Source organism: Solanum dulcamara, chromosome 6 (assembly GCF_947179165.1).
Source record: "Solanum dulcamara chromosome 6, daSolDulc1.2, whole genome shotgun sequence".
Classification (NCBI taxonomy): domain Eukaryota; kingdom Viridiplantae; phylum Streptophyta; class Magnoliopsida; order Solanales; family Solanaceae; genus Solanum; species Solanum dulcamara.
Window position 1 is genome coordinate 8,102,396 of NC_077242.1, and position 22,773 is coordinate 8,125,168.

Consider the following 22,773-nt stretch of genomic DNA (forward strand, 5'->3'; position numbering starts at 1 on the left):
TGTTTAAATTTTATAACATATAAATATATTATTGTTAGAAATCAAATGGAGCTAAGTGGCTGTCCACTTGTGTCTATTATTAAATTTATGTGGGGCCCACTGATAGTGGATAAGTTGCCCACATTTCCTCTTCCTCATTCTCTATAAATTGCCAACTTTTGGCAATGTAAAATGTAGAACACAGTTATTGAAAACATACAATTTCTCCTCTGTTTTTCTCCTTTCTTTTCTTTACTCTCTCCGCCTTATTCTGCTAAATTTAGTTTATTTTTATAACAATTATTCAATTTCAAATAATTATTGTACTTCTTATTAGTGAAAAATAAATCTTTTCAACCACTTGTTCTCAGCTTGTCACCAATCATTAATAAATGACATAGTTCTAATTTGGTGCTTTATTTAGGGATTTTTTTAAGGAAAAATTACGTAGATAAGCAAATATATATTAGTTAATTAGCTAGCATAGCTAAAGTTTGAATTAATTATGGCTCGCGGCAATTATTTAGTTGTAATTACAGTTTGAGTTTTGTATAATTTACGCAATTATACAGTTGCGTTTTGTATAATTTACATGATTTATACAAATCTGTGCGCAAATCGAATTGTATAGCGAAATATACAAACACTACAAATTGTATAGCGAATTATACAAACGCAGTGCATGAATTATATAGTGAAATATACAAACGTTATACAAAAACTGCGAATTGTATAGCGAATAATACAAACGTATACAAATATTTCGTGAATTATACAAACGATGCTATAATTATAGCTAAGAATTATAATTAGCAAACTATGGCTATAAAACATAATTAAGATATTTTTAATGATTATATGTGAAAATTTCCCTTTTTTATATGTAACTATAGGTGAAAGTGGTAAACCATTAATAGTTCTAAGAGAAATTGTACAGGTAAAAGGAAATTATGTAACTAGTTAAAATTTCTAACTTATTTATTGAAAATAGCTACATTTTAAAAATATTATTTAGAAGAATAATAATATTATATATATATATATATATATATATATATATATATAGAGAGAGAGAGAGAGAGAGAGAAAGAGAAAGAGAGAGCGCAAATTAAATGTGTCCTAATCTAATTCCTAAATTATCTCAACTGAAACCCACATATTTGGCACCTAATAATTACCCGCTAACACTATAAATCCTCCAAAGGGGGGGGGGGGGAGATTACATTCTATTTTCTCATTCCATTCCCTTCATATTCTATTCTTAAAGTTTCAACTTCCACTTCTCTCCCATCAAAAGTGCACGTTTTTTTTTTCAAAAATTGTTAAATTCTTCCAAAAGATATACATCACAATCTCATTGATTCAGGTCAGTAAATTTTCAGCATATATATTGCACGATTTTATTGGATTTTTGGAAATTTGAGGAAGAAGACAACATTTGAATAAGAAGTCGAAGAACTTGTTGAAGACCAAATTGAGGAAGAACATAACATTTTTTTCTTCACATAACATTTGTATTTTATTCAAAATATTTAGTTTGTATTCATTACAATAGGTATGTCAACTGATTTAGGATTTTTTTTCACAATCTATTTGCATTTTTCAACATATTGTATCCTTTATCAAGTTGTATTCTTTATAGTATTTATGCTAATTTGTATTTGTATTAATTATAATTTTCATGTTGTATCTTGCATACTACATTGGATTTTTTAGATGAAACTTGTATTTATTTGTAGATTGTATTCATTACAATAGTCAATAGGTATGCCAATTGAGTTAGGATTTTTAAGCAAATATGTATCCTATTTTTCACAATCTATTTGTAAGTTTTCAGAATATTATATCATTTCTTAAATTGTATTATTTACCGTATGTATGCCATTTGATTTTATATTTATTTAAGCATGTTTGTATCCATGGATTCTTGTCACAGTCTATTTGTATTTTTCAAAATTTAGTATCCTTTCTGAAACTGTATTCATTTAAGTTTATAGATGGTTTGTATTTGTATTCAATTCAATTTTACATGTTGTATCTTGCATACTACATTGCTCCTTTTTTCATGAAATTTATAGTCATTTTAAAATCAATGGTTTCTTTTATTAAACTTATTCGTTCTTCCTTATAGGTTAATTCAACAAAACTTTTGAAATAATACATTTTAGAGTAAAGCTAGAAGATCAAATTTGAAATACGACGACAATTCTTTTATGAAAGAAATAAGTCTAGTATGTTCAAAACGACCTAACGGTTCGTTATAGATCAATGAAGATCTTTATTATTCTAGCAACAATATTTGATTACCTGAATTGAATTTAAGGAAGAAGGATAATTATCAATGGAGAATTCAATTCAATACAAATTTTTGGTCGATTATTATGTTTCAGGAAGAAAAAGGAGAATCTCCTATTTTGAGACTCCTAATCTTTGTAAGATACAGATTGAGAAATTTAAGCACTTTTACCTATTTTAAAAGATTGTCTTCCCTGATTTTCTCTAGTTGATTAATTCTTATTTGTATTCTATTAATTGAAACTTTTCAAAAAAACACATAAAGAGATCTAAAAGCAAACTAAATATAGATATTTTTAATAAATATTGAAAGTGTAGCTAAGAAGTCCTATTAAATACTAAAATGTTGCTATTTTGAAAAATGTGGGATTTCTTCTGATCAATATACTAAATCAGATAAAACAAAACTACATTCTTTTTAAAATATCTACCGAGAATAGGGTTAATTTTGTAATAATTACTTCAAATAAAAGAAGTTTTTAAAACTAATAAAATTTTACTTAAGATTAGCATGTTTTATTAAAAAATTAATAAATTGACTATATTATCCATGGTAAAAAGAAATATTAGAAAAAATAATTACAAAAGGTTAGCAACTTATTTAGGTATTTTTTTTGGAATAGAAGATATTTTGTTTTCTTCTTGAAATATATTTTTCTCTTTTATTTGAAGTTAGAAACTTTGGAAGCAAACAAGTTCAATCCTTTTTTTCTGAAAAAGTACTCTTTTCATTAATTTGCGTTAGATTTTCAAAATCAAAAAATAAAATAAAAATCATTCCTCCATAAGAAGGTATTTTCATTTTTTCTTCTTTAACCTAAAGAACTTTTTTTTTAATTGTGTAAACCATAAATTAGACATCTCCTATTTTTGTACTGTCTATTAGATAGAAGTTTAAAATTAAGATACACATCACACATATATATATATATATAAAGATTAGATAACCTAAATAGAATTCGGGATAAATAAGGCTTCTAAGTAATATAATACTATAAGAAAAACATTTCCCGTGTCGTAAAACAAGTCAAAAAGTGCAAAGTCATATTCTCTCAACTCTCTTTCTTTTTCTTACTATCTCTCCTTCTTATTAATTTGCTAAGTTAAGTTGTTTTATAACACATTATCACCATGAGCCTCCATCACTTTGAGCTATTTTTAAAAGGTAACAAAAAGGTAAGAATTTTATTTTCTTAAAATGTCGAATATCTCTAAACTTGAATTTGTTGCTCTTGATATATCTGGAAAAGACTGCTCATCATGGCACTAGATGCCGAAATACACCTAGAATGGATAGATTTGGTAGACACCATCAAAAATGACAATATGACATCTAATCAAGATCATGCCAAAGCCATGATATTTCTCCGTCACCATCTTGACGAGGGGTTAAAATTACAGTACCTCACATTAAAAGACCTCATTAAACTGTGGAAGAATCTAAAAGAAAGATATAACCACCTGAAGTTGGTCATCCTTTCATAGGCACATCATGATTGGCTCAATTTGAGATTAATGGATTTTAAAAATATAACTGAATATGATTTTGTCTTGTTTAGAATTATAGCACAATTAAATTTATGGGAAAAAGAATTCACTGAGCAAGACAAACTTGAAAAAAACATACTGCACATTTCCATCCGCGAATATGCTCCTGCAACAATATCGTAACAAGGGTTTTAAAAAATATTCTGCATTACTTTCTCACCTTTTTATTGCTGAACGCAATAACAAACTGTTAATGAAAAAAATTATGGTAGTTGGTCCATTGGTTATTTTTCACTCCCTAAAGTGAATCAGGCAAACTATAATCAACGAGAAAGAGGTCATGGCTCAGTCGTGGTGGTAGTTGTGGTCGTGGTCGAAAAAGAAATTATAATCATGATGCTCGTCTGGACTGAAAAATGATCAGTAATATAAAAAGAAAAGTGAGAAGCAAGAAACTATACCAAAGAAAAATTGAAAAAGTATATGTCATAGATGTGAAGGTATGGGGCACTGGTAACGGACCTGCCTGTCATCAAAACGTCTGATTCAGCTATATCAAGCATCCTAGAAGAGAACAGAAAATAATCCAAAGACAAACTTTATATCTGAAGATAATATTGAGTCTATGTATCTAGATGTAGCTGATTTCTTCAATTTCTAAGAAGGAAATACAAATATTGATAAGTCTGATAATATTTCAATAATTTTCTTTTCATTTGTTTGTACTAAATAATATGTTTATATTTTTTTAATTCATGTAAATAAATAAAATTTGTATAATGAGCCATGTTTTAATTATAATATTTATCTTATTTCTCTTTTGAAAAAAAAATATGGATATGCCTCAAACTTTATTTGGATCAATGATCAATCACGAGGATATATATGTAATTGATAGTGGAACAACTCATGTCATTTTTAAAGATGAGAAATTTTTTCCTACTTGCTTAGAAGAAAAACAAATGTTACTACAATTTCTGTAATTCAAAAATTATTGAAGGCTTCGAAAGAGCTACTATATTTTTGCCTAAGGAGACAAAGATTGTTATAGAAGATTCATTGTTCTCTTCTAAAGCCCAAAGAAACTTGTTAAGTTTTAAAAATATCCACAGAAATGAATATCATGTTGAGACACTAAATGAAATGAATAGTGAATGTCTTGGTATAATCAAGAGTATCTCAGGCCAGAAATATATTTTGAAAAAATTATCAATTTTTTTGTCTGGCCTATATTATGCAGAAATTACTGCAATTGAAACACATTTGATCGTTAACCAGAAGTTTACTGATCTAAATATATTTATGATATGGCATGATCGAATAGGTCATTCTAGATCAACAATGATGAGAATAATTCTTAAAAGTTCAACTAGACATTCGTTAAAAAACCTGAAGATTCTTACGAATGATGAATTTTAATGTGCTGCTTGTTATTAAGATAAATTAATTGCCAGACCATCAACCCTGAAGGTTGGCATCGAATCTCCTGGCTTTTTAGAGCATATACATGGGAATATAAGTGGACATATTCATTCACCTAGTGGATTATTTAGATATTTTATGACCTTAATAGATGCATCATTAAGATGGTCTCATATGTGACTCTTATCATCTCGCAATCTGACATTTGCGAAGTTATTAGCATAAATAATAAGATTGAGAGCGTAATTCCCAGATTATATAATTAAAGCTACTCGCCTAGATAATGCTAGAGAATTTATATCCCAAGTTTTTAATGATTATTGTTTGTCAATTGGGATAAAAATTGAACATCTGGTTTTCATGTTCATACACAAAATGACCTTGCAGAGTCATTTATTAGACGCTTACAATTGATAGCAAGACATCTCCTAATGAAAATAAAATTGTCAATTACTATTTGGGGTCATGCTATCTTACATGCAGCAGCACTTGTATGTCTCAGACCGACAAATTATAATAAATACTCTCTGTCACAATTAGTATTTGGTCATGAGCCAAATATAGCCCATCTACAAATTTTTGGTTGTGTGGTATACGTGCCTGTAGCACCACCACAACGTATAAAGATGGGCCCTCAACAAAGGTTATGCATATGTGTTGGGTTTGATTTACCCTCCATAATTCGCTACCTTGAACTGTTGATAGGAGAATTATTTACTGATCGATTTGCAGATTGTCGATTTGATGAAACAACTTTTCCGAAATTAGTGAGAGAGAAAAAGGAACCCGAAAAAGAAATTGCGTGAAAAGTTTTATCATTATCTTATTTTGATCCACGTACTCGCACATGTGAGCAGGAGGTCCAGAAGATCATCCACTTAAAGAAAATAGCAAATCAAATGTCAGATGCATTTATTGATTTGAAACAGATAACTAAGTCGCATATTCCTATAATGAATGTGCTTATACAGATTGATATCCCAAAAGGACCATCTACTAGCATCATAGCTTTTGAATTCCAAGCACGCCTGAAGTGTGGTAGACCATTGGGATCGAAGGATAAAAATCCTAGAAAGAGAAGTGTGAGAAATAATAAAACTGATACTACACAAGAACCTCCTGAAGAAGGTCAAGATTTGAGTACTTCTGATATTCCTAAAGAAATTAGTGAGCTCGAGACTCAAGTGAATGAAGAACTTTCAATAATTCTATCGGTGATGAGATAAATTTAGATCGATAAAAAACTATGATGGATAATATTTTTACATATAATGTTGCACTTAACCTCATGCAAGATAGTGAAAGTCTTGAGACTAAATCCGTCGAAGAATGTCGTCGTAGATGTGATTGACCAGAATGGCAAAAGGCAATTCAATCAAAATTAGACTCACTTGCTAAACATAAGATTTTTGGACCTATAGTCCAAACCCCTAAAGGTGTAAAATCAATTGGTTATAAATGGGTTTTTGTGCGAAAATGAAATAAGAGAAATGAAATTCAAAGATACAAGGCACGCCTTGTTGCACAAGGATTCTCTCAAAGACCCGGGGTCAACTATGAAAAAACATCTAATGGATGTAGTTACAACTTACCTTTATGGTTCACTTGATAATGAAATTTAATTGAAAAATTCAGAAGGATTAAAATTGTCTGAAGCATGTACTAAGTCTCGAGAGATTGTAACATCCCAGAATTCTTTTCGCAAAGACTCAAACATTTGTTCACGTGTGTGTAGACTCGAATTGAAGGACTTGTAATTTTATATATGAGTTAGGATTAATTCCTAAGTATTTTAAGTGTGTTGTATGTGTTTAGGGGTCATAAGGGATCTCTAACACCAAATCGAGCCCAAAGAATTTCAATCGATTAAGTTTTCGGACGAGTTAGTATAAGGGTCAATTTCAAACGAGCATATCTCCTAGAATATAATGAACTGGGTGTCCCTCCACCTACCAAATTAAAGGTCTTTGAGTCTTCTTTCCAACTCCACTAATATTGTAATTTTTAGAGTTCAGAGTTAAAAATTATGACCATTTTACTATAGACTAGTACTGCAGAAATTTCAAGCCTGAGCGACCACTGCAGCAATTTAGGCTTGGCACTCCAGTGGCGCCCGGTGCCACTATAGCGCCAGAAAATAGCCTCAGTAGTTTATTTCTTGGTGCGATGTGCCACTATTAGATGTGCAGGGTTTTAAGCCCATTTGGGCTTGGCGCTGCAATGGCGCGACGCGCCACTATAGCGTCAGCAGGATTTTTGCCCAGTTTTCCAGATTTTGAAGAGGGGCAACTTGGACATTTTCCCTAAACATATATACCCTCATTTGGAATGATTTGGACCATATTTTCAGACTTTTTCCTCTCTCTAAAAAGCCCTAATCTCCATTCTCTTCTCTCTCAAACATCTCCAACAAGATTTTCCCTCAAAAGCTCAATGATTCAAGATCTTCAAGTCAAGTTTTGATTTCTGGTGAGATGATCTTAAAGCAAGGTATGTAAGGCTAACCTAAAATATGGATTTGAGTTCTTCCATATGCCCCATAGATGTGTTGGATGAAAATGGTGAAAAGCTTGAACCTCCAATGGAGGTTTTCTTGAATTGTTTTTCCAAAATTATAGAAAGATTTTCCTTTTTACTATTAATTGATTGATGATTTTCATGACTTGAATTACTAAATAGTTATCTTTCATATTATTGACTACAAATGAATTTTTGTATATAAACTCATATGTATTGATGGTATTATTGAGTTGAGTTTTGTTGAGAGTATGGATTCATGTATTCATTCACATGAATCCAAGATGAGATTTCTTTTGTCATAATTATCTTGAGGTTGAGATTGATGGTTTTTGTGTACATGTATTGATTAGAATGGAAAGAATGAATTGGGATAGTTATGAATGTGAATGGCATAAAAAACAAAACTTTGGTAAAGCTAGAATGTCATTTTTGTTTCTATGAATGGAATATAGAATTAGATAAGAATTTTAGAGCAAGATGTTTGATAATGATATGAATGATGATATTTGATGATGATGTGAATTATGATGTGAATGATGATGTGGATGATGATGTTTGAGGTGAAATGGATTGGAGTCTAATGTGACTACATGATACATGATTTGCATAATTCGATTTGCTTGAAGTCATATGAATCATTGTTTGAGAAGGAGTTTTAAATAAATGATTTGTGAACATTTGTGCATGAACTATTTATACATTATTTTGAGTTTAAAGAATGATTATTTTTATCTTTGATTTAAAAAGAGTTTAAGCATGATTTGAGTTTGAAAAGCCTCTTAATTATTATTTTGAGTATGAGTATTTGGAGTATAAATGAGTTGACAATTTTTACATTAAAACATCTATTTTAAGATTGAGTTGAATAGTCAAAAACTATGTTTTAAATGCATATAATATTCTCTGCATTCATTGAGTTGAAATGGTATCAAATTCAAAAAGAAGAGTTTGGTGGTTGAGATGAGTTGATTGTGAAAGAAGGTACAATGAGGCCAGAATTGATTGAGTTTTGAAAAGAGTCCAATGAGAATAAATGAGTTGATTTGAAAATAAGTCCTAAGAGACTAAATGAGTATTTTGAGTATTTTACTCACTTGATGGATATGTGCATATTGAGTCTTGGGAGGAGTATTGAACACCGAATTGGGTAAGAGTATAGTCCATACTCGAATTCCATAAACTACGTCGCCAACATAGGAAGGGATTGGACCGTTAAAGTTGGATGTTTCCCATTTTATTGTCCTAAAATGATAGGACTTGATTGATTGATGGATCCATGATTGGTTGATTCGTCCATATCCTGGCAAGTATGAACGGACGTGGAAACGACGTGGCTCATTGTGCATCACATATTTATAGGTGGTGGGATTGTTGTCGGTTAGAAAAACTCCCAATTGAATGGATTGTGCTTGATATGATTGGTTTGATTGTGATTGTAGATGATTGAGTTGAATTATAAAACATTGCATAATTTTAATTTGCATATCTATTGAATTGAGTTGATTGCATATGATTGGATTGGATTGGATTAGACGATATGTGATTGAATTGGATTAGATGATTTGTGATTGGATTGAATAGAATTATATGTTATTGGATTGGATTTGATGGTATGTGATTGGATCGGATTGTACATGATTGGATTGGATTGTATGGTATATGATTGGTCTCTGTCTAAAAATGTATTCTTACTTTAGACTTATGACACTTTGATTGAGTCTCTCTTATCTTTCTGATTTGAGATATTTGAACCAACGTTATTCTTCCTTGAGATATGTTTTATTCTGCCATATTACATACTCGTACATTTCATGTACTGACATTCATTTGGACCTGCATCATTTCATGATGCAGAGACAGGTTTAAGAGATCGTCAATAGGAGCATCATTGAGGATCTATTCACACTCAGCTTATTGGTGAGTCCTCCACTACATTCGGAGGATATCGCTTATGTTATTTTTGCGTTGAGTTTAGTCCTTTTCATTCTGATTTGAGGTAGCCATGAACATGTTATTGGTACCAATTAGATAGTAGTGATAGAGGCTTCATAGACTAGATAGTGAGGGGTCGATTGAGTATTTTAATTCTTTGAATTATTCTTGTCAAACTATTTTTAACGACATAAATTGGAGTTCGATTTGTTGGCCCATGACCTTTATTCTTTGAGTTAGATTTGATGATTTGAGTTGCCCATTAAATTATTTTTTATTTTAAACTTCCCGCTGGTTGATTGATATTGAATGGATGTCTGATTGGACCAATGGTTTGCCTGGGGACCAGCAATGGTCTTCGAGTGCCGGTCACGTCTAGGGTACCCTCTCGGAGCGTGACAGAGATGTACTCAATCAAATTGCAAAGATCATTATATGGTCTAAAATAATCAGGGCGTATGTGGTATAATCGTCTTAGTGAGTACTTGATAAATGAAGGTTATATAAATGATATCATTTGTCCATATATTTTTATTAAGAAAACAAAATTAGAGTTTGTTATACTCGCTATTTATGTTGATGACATAAATCTCATTGGAACCCCTGAAGAGGTCCAAAAGGCCATTGAATATCTAAAGAAAGAATTTGAGATGAAAGATCTTGGAAAGAAAAAACTTTGTCTGGGTCTGCAAATTGAATATTTAGCAGATGAGGTCTTTTTCCACCAATCTGCCTACACTGAGAAAATCCTAAAACGATTTTACATGGACAAAGCACATCTATTAAGTACTACAATATTTGTTCGATCACTTGAAGTGAAAAAATATCTATTTCGACCTCTAAAAAAGAAAGAAGAACTTCTTGGTCCTGAAGTACCATATCTCAGTGCTATTGGTGCACTTATGTATCTTGCTAATACAATCAGGCTTGATATAACATTTTCTGTTAATTTGTTGGCAAGGTATGGTTTATCCCCAACGCGAAAACATTGGGACGGTATCAAGTATATCTTGCGATACCTAAAGAGTACTATTGATATGGATTTATTTTATACTAATAAAGGTTGTGCAGACCTTATTAGTTATGCAAATGTAGATTATTTATCAGACTCACATAAAGTTCTGTAACATCCCCTAAAAACGTTGTATACGATGTTTCAATTTTTGCCTAAACATGATACAACCTCTGTATTTTGGTCATAACTTTTCATAGGAATATCCAAATTGAGTGCTTCAAATTTTTGAGTAACCACAAGATCATTACCTACAACGTTTATGAAGACCATATTTTAATATTCGGAGGTTAAGTAGGTCAAATAAATTAATCTTTGTAAGGTAGGATGCTGTGACGGAAATGAGTGTTTATAGAAGAAAAATCATATCTCACTGTAGATTTATCCAAATTGGTTGATTCTTGAACGATATGAAATTAAACTTCCATATCTACAATTCTTATGAAGACACCAAATCCTAATAAGGAATTTATCTTATTCAAACGCAACTCCCAAAAAGAGTATTCTGTCAAAGATAACTCATTTCACCTACCATAGAAAGATCTAGATACATTTGACATCACTCATGACATAAATTGTCCTCCATTTAACATTATCCATGACATCAATATATTCCACTAAATTTTCAGATTTTTTATTTATAATTATTTTATTTATTGTTAGGTCCCTCTTTCCCACCTATAAATACCCACCTTATTTCCTCATTTTAATAATCAAGCTTTCTCAAGCAAATCTTCTCTCTATACACTTCTTTACACATTCTCAAATATAGTTTTAGTTCTTAGTAGTGAAGAAATACTATTCCAGTGATTCATATACTCCGGGTAGTACACAAAACGTTCCGGCGAGGAGAGAAGCTAGGACTCAAGAGTGTTCATTAAGTCTTTCGGTACCAACTAAAGCTTCGGTTTCCAGGTATGTAAGGTTTCAATGAGAGTTTCCTTCCACTCTCATGCCTAAATTATTTTGATTATATGATAAATAATGTTTATTTTCTTTAAGTTTTACTCTAAGTCATGTGGGTGTTAATCCATGGGTTCTTCCACCCATGTAGTCCAAAAACTCTTTCAATTAAGTCTCTTGATTTCAAGTAATATTTTCTTATGGTAATTCTTATTTTTACTTAATAGTATGAATCATGGTTCAACTAATGATTATTGGTATATTTTGATGCAACATAATTTTATATGTATGAATTGATGGTTTACAAGTAATTCCTCTATTTATCTATTTAAAGGTTCTTGAAATTCATAGTGGGTTGTTTAAGGCATGATTTTTTTATTAATGGATTTCAAAGTATTTATGTATATTTATTTACATACATATTTGCAAGTTGAAGTAATTTGAAACCACCTAGTTTTACTATGTTTTTAATAAAGTTGGACTTGAAAGCTTTGAGCCAAATAAATGTTTATGAAAGAAATATCTATGATCAAAAAGGGAGTCTTATGAAATGAAAGAATGATGAAATGATATGAATGATGAATTTTTTATGCAATAAGGACAATTCTTGCATATTTGAATTATCAAATGTTTTAATGAGCTATTCTACCGAATATGATGTTTGAATTCTCAAGTTATATGCTATGAATATTTTGAAGTATTAAACTATTCCGTGGGATTGACTTAGCACCGAATGAGACATTGAGGTGGGATTCGGTAAGGGAATCCTAGTAGCAACCCCTTGTCTCATTAACTATGTGCCAACATAGGAGCCCTTGTAGGCTTAGGCTAATGGATCCATAAATAGCTCTTAAAGTTAAAGTTAAAGAAACGAATGAAGTTGACAGAGTTCTACCCGGCAAGTAGTCTCCCCGGCCAACGTAAGGGGTTATGTTGGATTCCATGTAATAGCTTACATGATCTTAAATTTCGGTTATGGTTAATTTCCCACAAAATGAATGTTTTAAAGGATATCTATATGATTTATTATGCATACATTAAATTATGTTCCATATTACATAAATGTTTTTAATGTTTCTTCAATGTTCATGCATCCTTACATACTTAGTACATTCAAAGTACTAACGCATACTCTTTTGCCTACATGATATCACCATGTAGGGATCAGTGCTCTTCCTCGTTCTCCTCCATGTGGCTAGTTGATATTCCATTGAAGACTACTTTTGGTGAGTTCCCATGTTCCGGGAACAATACTCCTTTATCTTTCTAGTTTATGATATGTTAAGATATTTTATTATGGAATTTCTTCTATTATGATTGAGGGTGAGCTAGGGACTTGTCTTAGGCCCATTAAATCTAATAGTTAGAGGTATTGTTGGACATATGTAAGTTGAAGATTTACTATTATGATTTTCGCTTGTTTATCATCATTACCTATGAAAGGCTAAAAGAATGTTAAGAGGCTTGATTGAGGTACTTTTGGGTACCTCATTCGCCATGTCATGTCTAGGCCCTAGGCTTGGGTCGTGACAAGTTCGATCTCAGACAGACTATTTATTTACAATACGGAGGAACTGCTATATTATGTTGATCTACAAAACAGTCTGTTGTTGCTACTTCTTCAAATCATGCAGAAATAATAGCAATTCATGAAGCAAGTAGAGAATATGTGTGGTTGAGATTGATGATACAGTTCATCAAAGAAAGATGCGGCCTGAAAAATGATGTCAAAGGACCCACAGTTATATTCGAAGGCAATGTTGCATGCATAACTCAATTGAAAGGTGGCTTCATAAAAAGAGAGAACGAAATATATTTCACCAAAATTATTTTTCATACATGATCACCAGAAGAATTGTGATATTGATGTACAACAAGTTCTTTCGAGTGATAATCTTGCAGATTTATTCACAAAGGCATTATCAAAATCAACTTTTGAGAAATAAAGATATAAGATTGGAATGCGTCATCTCCAAATTATCAAATGAAGTTTTCATCATAGGAGAGTAAAATACGCGTTGTACTTTTTTTTTCTTAACCAAGGTTTTGTCCCACTGGGTTTTCCTGGTAAGGTTTTTAATGAGGCAACACTCAATGCATATTATCAGATGTGTGTACTTTTTTTCCTTCATTAGGTTTTTTCCCACCAGATTTTTCCTAATAAGGTTTTAACGAGGAACATTATCTTTTGATGAACTTCAATCAAGAAGGCAACTTGCAAGTAACTCAAGCAGAGAGGATGAAATTATGGTCTTCATAATGAAAGTAATCATAGGAGCAAACAATGTGTATTATAAATAATTATGTACATATTTTTCTTTTGTACATGAACATTCAAGGGGGGGTGTTGTAAAACAAGTCAAAAAGTGAATGTCCATGGAACCCACTTTCACTGTAGTGAATAGTATTTTCACCCATTTTATACTGTAGCTCGGTCTTTTTTTTTAACAAAATTTGCCTATAAAAGGCATTGAATCTGCAATGAAATGCAAACTCATATTCTTTCAACTCTCTTTTTTTCTTTTACTATCTCTCTTTCTTATTAATTTGTTAAGTTAGTTTGTTTTATAACATCCAAGTAGTTTGTTTTATAACACCCCAGTAATTGCTACTTAGAGTTAAATATAAGCATTATATTAATTCTTTATTGGTTAAGAAAAAACCATTAGACTTTATTATTATATATAACAATGCATTGGATAATCATATTTTTCTTATTGGTGCAAGTTTTTGATTTTTGCAATGGAGGTGTTACAAGCACTTATATCAGAAAATCCGAAGCCTCTATTGACATGTCAATTAAATATTTTCTTCCTCCCCCTGGTTATAATTCCCCTGAGCAGGTTCACTTTCTCGTCACCAATTAATTTTTTTTAAAAAAATCTTTTGCACTTTGTTTATGGTTATTATGTATTGTTTCATTAAAAAATGCATCCGAGTATATTGTGTTGTATATTATATCGTACCATATTTTTTTGATGAGTACAATGTTGTTTTCTGTCATTGTAATGTCATACTATTTGAGGAATAAACCTACCAAAAAAGTAAGATACTGGTTAGAGCTACCATAAAAAGAAATTTGATCACACCAAATCAGTTGTTATACACACTCCTTGGTGGTCCAATTAATTTTATTCTAACAAATTCACAAATTAATAATGTAGTTTATCACCATAGGTTGTGATGAATAAAGGAGGATTCATCAATGATTTGAACTTTACAAGTTTGAAATTTTTTTAAAATTTTATCACAATCCATTTGATTTACGATGAATCCATAAATTCTATGTCACATATGCCCTTGGTAGACTGGTGATATGGACACTACAACAAAAGAGATATTTAGCACAATAAATTGCTGCAAAAATATTTTGAATATCTATATTATATTATTTTTCGGAATATATAGTCTCGTTATTCTTCCTTATTAGTAAGCGCATTACAATTTCTAGTGCTCTGATTTCTGTTATTATCTATTACTGTATGTACTTTGATTACTCTATTTTATCTGTGTCGCTTTCGTTATTTATTTTTCCATATCGCTTTGAATTTCTTAGCCTTATCTCACCTCTTTTTATGCTTTTATTGAGCGAGGGTCTTTCGAAAACAACCGTCCTACCTTGGTAGGAGTAATGTCTGCGTACACTTTAGCCTCCCCAGACCCACGTTGTGGGATTTCACTGGGTTGTTGTTGTTGTTATATTATATTATTTTTACTAAATTATTTGTTGTAGTGGACTGAGATCACTTCATGAAACGAAGAAATTGCTGGTTATTCTCTAAATGAGCCCTACTCTGTCTAAATCTGGATTAGTGGATCCAATAAATTTTGAATACCAGATTGTTAAAACACAAGTAACATTCTAGTATTATCTTTTTTGTTGTTGCATAAATTGGCATTTGAGTGGGTGGCAATGCAGGTTCATATAACACCAGGAGATCATATAGGAAGAAGTGTGATTGTTTCATAGGTAACACCACTAAAGAGCCAATCAAAATATGTGACCTATTGGGAAGAAGGGGCCAAGCATCATCACAAACACAAGGCTCATGCTATGATCACATCTTATAAATACTATAATTACACTTCAGGTTATATCCACCATGACACAATCAAACGACTAAAGGTATATATACTAATGAGTTCTTGTGTTTTTTCTAGTTGCTTTTGATTCTTTGACATAGATTATTACAACTTTTATTTTTGTCAAAATGCAGTATAATGTGACATACATATATCAACTGGGAGAACATAATTCTAGTCGGAGATTCCCATTCACAACTCCACCAAAAGTTGGACCAGATGTTCCTTACACATTTGATAATCAGTGAGTACTGAGTACTAGAGAAGTTGATTTTCATACAAAGGTGAATGTAGCTTTTTGAAAAATAGGTCCAACGGAAATCAGTATTTTTGACATATATGTGCAAAAGCCGTAGTAAAATTTCAACAAATATAAAATTCTAATCCATGATTTCAGATTTCTTATGAGTTTAACCTTAAGTTTAAATTCTATATCCGTCTTTGGATGCATCCGCGTTTGTCTTTTACAATGTGATGTACTTGGATGCAGGGGATTTGGGGCAAACTTTTGACTCAAATCAAACGTTGGATTACTATGTGTCTAACCCAAAAGGTCAAGCTATGTTGTTTGTTGGTGATTTATAATATGCAGATCATTACCTGTTTCACGACAATGTGAAATGGGATACTTTTGCCCGCTTCATTGAGAAGAGTGCTTCCTATCAACCTTGGATTACTGCTGTTAGCAATCATGAACTGGATTTTGCTCCTGAGATTGTAATGCTTCCTTACATTTATAATTCAATGTGTTACTAATAGTACATAAAACAAGAACTCTTTTTGAATGTGTCTGTGTGTGTTTTCGATGTTTTTAGGGTGAAAATACTCCATTCAAGCCATACATGCATAGGTATCATGTACCCTATAAGGCATCTAAGAGTACATCTCCTCTTTGATATTCAATTCAATCAAACGTGCATCGACTTATATAATAGTTCTATCCTCTTATTCAACCTATGGTAAGTACTATTTAACTTAAATTTTCTCAACATGTTTTGTTAGTAGTATCAGTTTGTGTAGTAACTCACTTAATATAATGTTGTTCAAGTAAATATACTCCACAATATAAGAATTCCCGAAGGTTAACAGAGCTGAAACTCCGTGGCTAATTATTCTGCTTCACTCTCCATGGTACAACAGTAACAACTACCATTATATGGAAGGTGAAAGCATGAGAGTGATATTTGAGTCCTGGTTTGTTCAGAACAAGGTTGACATGGTGTTTGCTGGACATGTTCATTCTTATGAACGTTCGGTAGGCGCCCCTCAGTTCTTATCTTACAAAATTTCATCCTTAAACCAATTTATAAGCCTTTATTAATGGTGTATGTCACATGAACAATTTCGTAGGAGCAAGTATCAAATGTTATGTACAACATCACAAATGGACGGAGTACTCCAATTGAAGATTCTTCCGCGCCTATATACATAACAATTGGGGATGGTGGAAATGTTGGAATGGAGGCTGAAAGATATGGATGATTTTGGAAAATGACCTAAGAGATTGAGAGAGGAGATTGGGGATTTTTCATTTCATCTGTGAGGAAGAAAGAGTAAAGTGAAGTGTATTCTTCACCTACTCACATTGTTAATACATATACTTACTCTACTAACAACCACACAAAATCAGTAGAGCCCACACTAACAACTAACTAATTATACACTTACACAACCAACTACACAATATACACAATACACCACTAACTACTAACAATACACCACTAACTACTAACTGATTAAGAGAATGTGTCAATACTCCCCCTCAAGTTAGAGGGTGCATGATGTCCAACACTCCCAACTTGTCCATCAAATATACATGTTGTTGTCTGCTCAGTCCCTTTGTCATAAGGTCTGCTTGTTGATCATTTGTCTTCACAAATGCCGCTTTGATGATACCTTCTTTTATCTTGTCCCTTATGAAGTGACAATCGATTTCAATATGCTTTGTTCTCTCATGGTAAACTAGATTAGCTGTTAGTTGAATCGCTGCCTTGCTATTACTCCAAACAACTACTGGCTGATAAACTTCCACTCCAAGCTCACTAAATAGGCCCAGCAGCCAAGTAATTTCTGCAACAACAACTGTCATGCTTCTATATTCAGCTTCAGCTGAGCTCTTGGATACTGATTGCTGCTTCTTCGATTTCCAAGAGATAAGTGACTCTCCAAACTTAACAGCATAGCCTGTGATAGATCTTCTTGTGTTGGGGCAAGCTGCCCAATCTGAATCACACCAATAAGTTATCTCTTGTGTTGTTTTTGCTCTGAAAATAAGGCGCTGTCCTGGTGCATTTTTCAGGTATCTGACTACTCTGACAACTGCTTCCTAGTGTGATGTCTTAGGCTCTTGCATGAATTGACTTAGTGTTTGGACTGCAAAGCTAATGTCTGTCCTGGTTATGGTAACATACAACAGTCTTCCTATCAGCCTTTGATATTTTGAGACTTCTTCCAAAACTTCATCTCCTTCAGCTCCAACAGCCTTGTCATATTCCACAGTGGTCAACTTGCTTCCAGATTCTAGTGGTGTAGCAGCTGGCTTTGCACCTCCTAGGCCCATTTCTGATATTAGCTCCAATATGTATTTCTTTTGATTAAGGATGATGCCATGTTGTGATCTCAGAACTTCTATGCCAAGAAAATATTTAAGTTTCCCCAAGTTCTTCACTCTGAAGTCATGTTGCAGAATCTGTTTTGATGCTTCTATGAGGCTATTGCTATCTCCAGTGATGAGAATATCATCTACATATACAAGTATTATGACAATGTTGTTACCTGACTTCCTTGTGAAGAGTGAGTAGTCATGAAGGCTTTGTGTGAACCCTGCAGATATCAGTGCATCAGTCAACTTGATGTTCCATTGTCTTGATGCCTGTTTGAGGCCATACAGGGACTTCAACAACCTGCACATTTTGGTCTCCCCCTGTCTCTTGAACCCTTCTGGTAGCTCCATATACACTTCTTCATAAAGATCTCCTTGCAAGAAAGCATTGTATACATCCATTTAATGAAGTTTCCATCCTTTTGAGGCTGCCAGTGAAATCACTGATCTCATAGTGACCATCTTTGCCACTGGGGAGAACGTCTCATGATAATCAAAACCTTCCTTTTGACTGTATCCTTTTGCCACCAACCTTGCCTTGAATCTTTCTACTTCTCCATTTTCCTTATATTTGATCTTGTATACCCATTTAGAGCCAACTGCATTTTTACCATTTAGAAGAACAACAACCTTCCAAGTATGATTATACTCAAAGGCTTTGATCTCCTGCTGCATAGCTTCTAACCATCTTGCATCCCTTGAAGCCTCCTTGAAATTTTTTGGTTCAGTTAAGGCAGAGAATTTTGCTAAATAGCTTCTATAGTTTTCTGATGTTCCTGCATATGTTAGATACTTGCTGATAGAATAGATGTGATCCTGACTAGTGTTGACAACATAATCATTCAACCATCCAGGTTGCTTGGTTGATCTGATTGGTCTGTTGCCAGTGACAGCAGAAGTAGCATTGCCATGCTGCAATGGATGTTCAGTTGCTTGCAATGGTTTAGCTTCAGCAGCCTCAGCATCCATAATATATGTATCTGCAGTAGCATCACCATCATCATTTTCAACTGAGTGTGCCTCCCTTGCTGCTACTAGTGGAGTCTAGAAAATGTGAGCAGGAGCAGAGGAATCATATAGAGGATCAACATGGCTCAGTTGAAGGAATGTGCTCTCCTCTGAGTCTGCAAATTTGCTAAAAGGAAAGTCAGTCTCATAAAACACCATATCCCTGCTAACAAAAAATTTGTTAGTAGATAAGTCAAGCACAATGTAGCCCTTTTGTATTTTTGAAAACCCCATGAATACAGTCTCCTTGGATCTATGAGCAAATTTGTCAGACCTGGGCAGTGTAGAAATAAAACATAAGCAGCCAGGTACCCTTAGATGATCAAGGGATGCCTTGCTGTGATGCAACAATTCATAAGGAGTACATTCCTTCAGAACACTAGATGGCAACCTGTTCATAAGGTAAATTGCAGTTTTAACACAAAAACACCAGTACTTTATTGGAAATGCTGCTTGAAATTTAATGGCTCTTGCCATCTCCAAGATCTGCTTGTGTTTCCTCTCAACCACCCCATTTTGTTGAGGTGTTAAGGACAGCTGCTCTGATGAATTATCCCTAGACTCTGCAATAACTCACAACTTTGAGAGTTAAAGAACTCAGTGCCATTGTCAGACCTAATGGTCTTAACTTTGCAATTAAATCGAGTATTCACAAGGACAAGAAATTACTTCAAAACTACAATTACTTCAGCCTTCAGCTGCAACAAATGAATCCAAGTATATCTGGTATGGTCATCAACAATAGTGAGAAAATAATTCTCCTTGTCAAAAGTGGGAGTTTTATAAGGACCCCACAAATCTAGGTGTAATAGTTCAAAAGGCTGATTTGCTTTAGAGATGCTTATAGGAAATTGTAGTCTGGTTTGCTTTGCTAATGGACATATTCTACAATTGTTATGTACATTTCTGTCAATCTTATTTTGGAATTTTGCCATAGTCTTCATAGTGGATATGGAAGGGTGGCCCAGTCTTCTATGCCACAAGCTGCACCTTTCATCAGCATCTGCTAGATAGACTTGCCTCATATCTTCTATGCTTTGTTCATTAGAGTCTTCAGCTGTCCCTTGGAAAATGTACAGTCCTCCTTGCAATCTACCAATCCCCTTTACCCTGCCACTGTATAGATCCTGAAAGATGCAGTGATCAGGGAAAAAATTAACTGAGCAACATAGATTTTTGGTTAATTATGATACTGATAATAGATTGTATTTAAAATCAGGCACAAATAACACATTTGTGATTCTCTCCTGGCCAAATAGTTCTACACTTCCTATGTGTGTAATTGGCAATGTGCTTCCATTTGGCAGGTGCATCCTTACTCCTTTACTATTATGCAGGTTATGAATATTCTTGAGCATTTTTTCATTTGCAGTAACATGATGAGAGGCTCTGAAATCAACTATCCAGTCACATCCTTCTAGTTGGGACATCAAACAAGTCACAATACCTGTCATATGTGCTTGATACTCCTCAGAGTTGTTGTCATGATACTTGTGTTGATTCTCTGAATCATGATGATTGAGCTTGCCATCGCCTTTTCTGTTGTTGTCATCAGCATACTGATCATCCTTACCTGCATATTTCCCTTCGAAGCAATCTGCATTACTAGCCATTGTAGCATGTGTTTATTTTCTACATCCTTCACTGTTATCCCTCTTGTACCTTTCTCTGTAGCTATCCTTCCTCCATCCATCACGATGGTTGTTATCCTTCCTGTAACTATCATAGGTACCTTCCCCTTTTCTGTTGGCTCTGCCATCCCTTTCTGAAGGATAGCCAACAAGTTTGTAACACTCCTTCTTTGTATGGTTTCGCATATGACAATTCTCACAATACATTGAATTGTTTCCCTTATAGTTATCATTTATTTTGGCTTGCATTGCTATGGGATTGGACCTTTCAACATTTATTTGTTGACTTTTATCCTGCACAATTAGAGCATAGGCTTGATTCACAGATGGTGCATTTGACTTCATCAAGATCTGTCGCTTAGCTTGGTCGTATGCTTCATTCAAACCGCTCAAGAATTGCATTAACCTCTGCTCTTGTAGATACTCAATATAGTCCCTAGACTTTGGACAGCCACAGTTCGGAGAAGGAGCTATCAAATCAGATTCACTCCACAACTCCTTCAATTTGGAGAAATACACTAACACTGGACTTGTTCCCTGTTTGAGATTTGTAATGGCTGTGTGTACTTGAAAGATTCGTACTCGATTTACCTTGTCAAAACTTTCCTTCAGATCCTGCCAGACTAAATGTGCATTTGACGCATATACAATTCCGCTCAATAGGTTCTCTGATACTGTGTTCATAATCCACGAAAGCACAATCACATTCACGGTTTCCTACTGTTCATGAAGCGATTCGTCGAATGATTCCTTCGTGCATGTACCAGTCACGAACCCTAGCTTCTTCTTAGCTGGAAGAGAGATCCTCATGGCTCGACTCCACACTCCATAGTTTTCAGATTCGGTGAGTTTCACCGGTGCCAATACACATCCTGATGTGTCCGATGGGTGCACATACGAAGGATGGCCATGTTCTCACTTGATGTTTATGGTTGTGAACGGTCACCCATGGTTTTCAGCTCCGAGCTTCAGCTTCGTCGGCAACGGCAGAGCTTCAGCTTCAACGGCGAATTCCTCAATCGATGACCCGCTCTGATACCATGTTGGAATGGAGGTTGAAAGATATGGATGATTTTGGAAAATGACCTAAGAGATTGAGAGAGAAGATTGGGGATTTTTCATTTCATCTGTGAGGAAGAAAGAGTAAAGTGAAGTGTATTCTTCACCTACTCACACTGTTAATACATATACTTACTCTACTAACAACCACACAAAATCAGTAGGGCCCACACTAACAACTAACTAATTATACACTTACACAACCAACTACACAATATACACAATACACCACTAACTACTAACTGATTAAGAGAATATGTCAATAGGAAATATTGAAGGCATTGCTAACAAGTTAGACTTCTATATAATCGTCCTGATCTCATTTTTATTTAATCTGATGTAATGAGAAGAGTTTCTGATGGGAGTCTGCCTTGTTTTTGTTTGTGCAGTTTTTCAGAAACACAGCCAAGCTATTCAGCTTAACGCGAAGCAAGTTTTGGTCATGCAATTCTTGAAATTAACAGGACTCACGCCTATTATACTTGGCATCGTAACCAAGACAGTGAACGAGTTGCAGCAGATTCTCTGTGGATTTACAATAGATACTGGTATCCTAAAAAGGAGACCAGCTCTATGTCTTGAAAATAATATGTTTGGTAGGCAGTGCAGTTGTTATTTTCCTAGAAACTATGTATTCTATTAGATTAGTTCGTCGGGTACTTTCGTTAACTGTTTATATTAGGGTTCATTTTCAATATGATGAGTGAATTGAGTTAGAAATCAATTCATGTTGAATGTCAAATTTTCGAGCTATATATCTATATTAAGGTGACAATTGTTTTTCATTTCAACAGGCCAGCTTTCATAAAACTGAATATTTTAAACTTAAGAATTTTACT

The 22,773-nt window shown here is 33.4% G+C and overlaps 1 pseudogene; it reads left to right on the top strand.

The window, feature by feature from the left end:
• The first annotated feature begins 14,295 nt into the window (after window positions 1-14,295).
• LOC129892565 (purple acid phosphatase 2-like) lies at window positions 14,296-22,516 on the top strand (annotated as a pseudogene).
• The last annotated feature ends 257 nt before the right edge of the window (window positions 22,517-22,773 follow it).